The sequence below is a fragment of the Dreissena polymorpha genome, chromosome 4, assembly GCF_020536995.1.
Source record: "Dreissena polymorpha isolate Duluth1 chromosome 4, UMN_Dpol_1.0, whole genome shotgun sequence".
Lineage (NCBI taxonomy): Eukaryota > Metazoa > Mollusca > Bivalvia > Myida > Dreissenidae > Dreissena > Dreissena polymorpha.
In genome coordinates this window covers 86,336,539-86,342,157 of record NC_068358.1, presented here as the reverse complement: position 1 = coordinate 86,342,157, position 5,619 = coordinate 86,336,539, and positions in this window count along the sequence as shown.

Here is a 5,619-nt window from a genome sequence, read left to right as displayed (position 1 = left end):
ATGCCATTCGATTGGAATTTTTTTTACCAATCATTTTTAATATATGTTTATTAAATATGTTAATTCGGACATTTGGAGCTGGTATTTGAATGTATAAACAGTGTTGAATAAGTTTAAATATGTTTTACATGTTTGCATCATGCTCAAATTTCTTAAACAGTACTTGTTAAATCTAATGAATTGTTCAATCATTAATGGAACCCAATACATAATATATTTTTGGTATATATTATATTTTTTTTCCGGACATTCAACTGATGTTGTAAAAGAGGTTTGTTGATTCGGCTTTCAACTCGCATTCTATCTCTACAATGGTTTTTACACAATTTTGGCATCATTTATTGGCGATAACGACTTAAATATCTGTTTGATGTTATCATTATTGTTGTATATTAATAAATAGTTTAGTATCCTCTCCTTAGCGCCAATTCGTACTTTAATAATGTATACACCACATTTTAATTATTCTATATTGTCTGAAAAGCAATTTCTTTGGGTATTATTAATTAAATACAAACTAGCCATGTTGCAATTCTTTTTGTTTACATACGCGTTGCTTAAACCGACGACCCAATTAAAATTAGTGGAACGGACAATGTGGTTTTATGCAGACTGCTTATTTGGCACTTAATAGCTCAGATTTGTGTCAGTGGTATTTATTTTATGTTTTAATTTAATAAAAATATTATAATAACATACCTTCTTTATCACCGTATTTGTTAAATAACATTTATTTTGTGCAGTAAAATAAATGTAACAGTCTAAATACTGAGTATTCACAAAATCATATAATAAGAAATGTTACTCCATATTTATATCAACATTACATGCGCATATCTGCAAGTATCTTATTCAGATTCAGTTTTTTTCCGCAGCGTACGAATGTATACATATTCAATTGTTTAATATATTGAACTGATTAAAAAAATAAGGGCGTATTTAATCTTCACCTTAGTTTCATTAAGATACATTATATAAATTAAACACCATGTGACAATACAAATACAACTAATTATCATGCTGTATGTTAGCCTTTCATACATGTGCAAGTATAACTTATTGGATTACTAATTTAAAATAATTTAACATTTGTTGTTTAATGCATGCCCCGCATAACACAATAATCATTGAAAATAAAGAGTTCACATTGATCATAATATGTGTCGTGTTTTGAGAAAACTGTACATAATGCATGTGCGTAAAATGTCGTCCCAGATTAGCCTGTGCAGTTCCTTATCAACAACTTGTATCACATGGGTGCTTCATTTGCCGAAACATGCCTAAGACAGAGTATAAACGGCGTCATGCGAACCGTGTCTTATGACATGTGACTGGATGGGAGCGATCCTTTTTTATATACAGTCACCTTAAGGCTTTTATGTCACAATAGCGTACAGGGTAGCAACTGACCAGACTCGCCGGTCGCCTGTGCCTTAAGAAGAATTTTGGCACGCTAATGAAATCATGTAATGGTACATGAAATTACCCGTATCGACGTTTGAAAACCAACATAAACTTTTCTTATTAATAACGAAAACACCTAGATAGAAGTTCCGTGTGTGCACAACCAAGACATCTAGAAAGCCGATGCACTTTGCGCGGCAAGATATGTATTCAGAACATAGTAAGAAAAACAACCTGAAGCCCATGCAAAAAGGAATTACTAATACTGAAATTAACCGAGTATGTAAGGTTGATGTGAAAAGTATTCGTTCATTTGCTCATTAACGAAGAGTATTTTGTCATGTGTTACTCCTTCTTGTCGGAAAATAAGTGTATTTTCCGCGTACATAGGTGTGTGCAAGGTCAAATTGATCCTGATCAATACTTTAACACGTTTGTTGTTGAGTATGCATCAACTAGATTAAATTACAGATACTGGATAAAACATGTTGTACCGTATTTTTTATCTTCATTTATTGTTGTTAATGTTACAGTAGAGGCAAATTATATATAGGTTTATATAAATAATTATGTGGCACAAAGGAAACTTCATTTACACGCAAACACAAGAGTAAATAAAAAAGAGAAAACTCGTGCTTAGACGTCTTACAAATATAATCTTTAAATCATTGCGAGACACTCATCGAAGTATAGTTATATATTAGGTTGATTGCTTCATCAAAGATTTGGCAACCACACAACCACTCAATGTCCTTTTGTGTACTATGAGATCACAAAGTACATTTAATTAAGAGATTAATTTTAAATTCGTACTAGCAAACAACAGAACAAACGAATATTGTGAAAGCCTTTAAAAGAATCGCATGCGTAATGTGTACTTTAATGCATTTGCCGTTGCACAGCTTGCAAAAATACGTGCACAATTTTAAGAATAATTATGCAATGTGAAAAAGTATGACACTACTGACGAATTTTTGCCGTAAATATCAAACATGGAAATAATTAGAATGACATGAAATGTTTGCACTATATCGCAGGCAGCACATACCGCAACATTAACGACAGGGCTTTGTATGTAAATTAACGGCTTGTACTGTTTTCATGTCATAAAGTTTGACGTATTTGTCATAATAACTTAAGGGAATATATGATGGGTTCTAAAAAGTAAAAACTTCATGATAAATGTCTTACCATACAATCATATTATTTATAAGAATACATCTTTATTTAAATGTTTGTGTAATTTACAGTTATATGTGTTTTCAATAGGTTTTATAAATGTATGTTTATGACTATAAGCTATACTAGAACTATTTGATAAGGGTTACTTCATTAAAAGTTACTTAATAACCATTTCCTTCCTACAGCTTGCGGGTAATGATCGTTACCTCTCTTGTGGATAGAAATATTCCATTAATATGTCAAACTGCATGTGGACTGACAAGGCTAATTAAATTGAAATTATTTTGTATTGTTTGTTATCGTAATGTTGCATATAGTACTATTGTTAATGCATTATCGTGTTGAAATAAAATTCACATTGTTGATATTATAAATGATAATCATGACATGCATTTGCCTAATAAACGTTATCAGTATACAACATTTGATGTAATAACGTTACTGCATATCAGTAAAGCTTAATCTATTTTATGGGTTGCATTCACTGACATTTGTATTTATCTCATCATAATCGAACCTATAGTTATCATATTCACGGATTGTATGCAATATTAACCTTCACTACACGCATCATTTGCAATCCCCTTTGATAGTTACGAGACAGACAGACGCGGCCAAATGTCTCCCTCAATTTACTTTTTTTACTCGTATCAAAGTATATAACGACTACATATTCGTGGCCGTGGTTTTGAAAAGTACTTACTTTCAAAATGAATTAAACGTCTTTTATAAACGGAAAGAGTTTCAACATGCGATTATCGTTTTAACCGATGTGATGTTTTCCCCTAAAGATTAATGTTAGTATGTAGGTAATTAATGCATCCATAACAGCGAATGCAAACTGCAAATTTTATAGCATAACACGACGTACATACAAAAATGATCATTATGTCATGCATTTATAACAATCTTATGAACTTATCATTACTAAAATTAGATTTTTAATTTCACTTATTTAATAATTACGATTTTATTTCTAAATCGTAAATAGTATTAAATGGATAACGATGCCTTGAATATTTGTAAGAGTCTTTGAACTCGTTTACCTCTTATGAATCATGTTGAACCTCGGCAATGTGTACATTCTATCACATCCGAAAAAAATTCAATTTCTTCATTATTTATGGAGTTTGTGGAAAAATAAAAAGTAAGGCATAGGGGAAATAGCAGTAGTGCGTGAGTTTAGAATTTTTCTCAATACATTTTCATTTGTTTTATTTTCAGATGTAAGACACCAAGCTCAGATGTAAGTTACCATTGTGATTAAAATAATTATGGAAACTACTTTGCAATATCATACCATGTACAAACACTAAAATACAGTTTTTAATGTAAACTGAATGTAGATTAATTTATTTATATGATAATAAATACATTTTTTGCCTGCCTGCCTGCCTGCCTGCCTGTCTGCCTGCACCTCTCTCTCTCTCTCTCTCTCTTAGCTATGAGAGGATATGCTAGAGAGTCATAGATATATCGTAGTGGAGATCGAGCGGGAGAGAGAGAGTAGAGCGAGTAGGATATCTGATAGCGATTATATATCTCTCTATCGCTATCTATATCTGCTCTCGTCTCTCTGCTCTATTTATATCTTATTTCTCTCTCTATCTCTCTCTCCTCTTCGTCTCTCTCTATCTCTCTCTCTCTTCTCTCTCGCTCGATCTCTCTCTCTCTCTCTCTATATATATATATATATATTGTGTGTGTATGTCCTGTCCTATCTGTTGACTGTCGTCTGTCCTGTCTGTCTGTCCTGTCTGTCTGACTGTCTGTCTGTCTGCCTGCCTGCCTGCCTGCCTGCCTGCCTGTCTGTCTGTCTGTCTGTCTGTCTGTCTGTCTGTCTGGCTGGCTGGCTGGCTGGCTGGCTGGCTGGCTGTCTGTCTGCCTGCCTGCCTGCCTGCCTGTCTGTCTGGCTGTCTGGCTGTCTGGCTGTCTGGCTGTCTGGCTTGCTTGCTGGCTGGCTGGCTGGTTGGCTGGCTACCTGGCTGGCTGGCTGCCTGGCTGTCTGGCTGGCTGGCTGGCTGGCTGGCTGGCTGGCTTGCTGGCTGGCTGGCTGCCTGGCTGGCTGTCTGGCTGGCTTCCTGGCTGGCTTCCTGGCTGGCTGTCTATCTATTATAGTCCATATTGATATTCAGTTCTTAAAAATTAGTACAAAACCTAAAATAAACACTTGGTTTTTAAAGCTGAATTATAGAATAGAACGTTTTTCGAAATCGATTGGATTCAGTTGGCAAGGGATTGGTTGCACTCATTATATCTCATAATATCATATAATAATCGTATTTTCCCCAATGAACCTGCCTTTAATGAAACCATTTTGGTCATTGTTTAGTTCAATAATAACTTAATTATGTTAGCTATAGTTTCTGATGCAAGTGTATATAACTTGTTTAACAAATGAAATGTTTCCTTTTTTTCATTTGGCTTTCCCTCATTTGGATACATATTATTGTTCTATATTTTCTAAATACCCTATATTATATGACTAATTTATGCTTCATACCACAAAAACAAACAATATTTTTCCAAAACACTTTTAAGAAATTTGCAAAAAAGCAATTGGAGACCGGGCTTTTGTATTTTTTTCATGTTTTAAGAGTAGTATTTTAGTTCATAGTGGTAGTGATTGTTTTGATTATACAAAAAGTGAAAACATTTTTGGTTTCAAATTTTTTATATTGTATGTTCTCTCTGAATGCAAGATAAATGTTGGTAAATAATATCTTAACAAATGAAAAACAGCCTCGTAAGTTCTCTCCATTATCTATCCAGTCTAAAATGCTAAAAAAAGCAAATCTGCAAATAAAAACAACAAGTGAAATTTAATGCAGAAACGTTCAATCGTTCATGAAAAATATTTCACACTAACAAACATACCTTTGAGAATTTAAGTTATATAATACCGTATTGAATTATACGGCTAATGTATATATTTGGTTTGTTCAATGATAAATGTTTATTCTTCAGACCACATTTACTCTGATGCTCGTTGGTATCTGGTATTTTTATAAAGATGAAATAAAATGTATATAT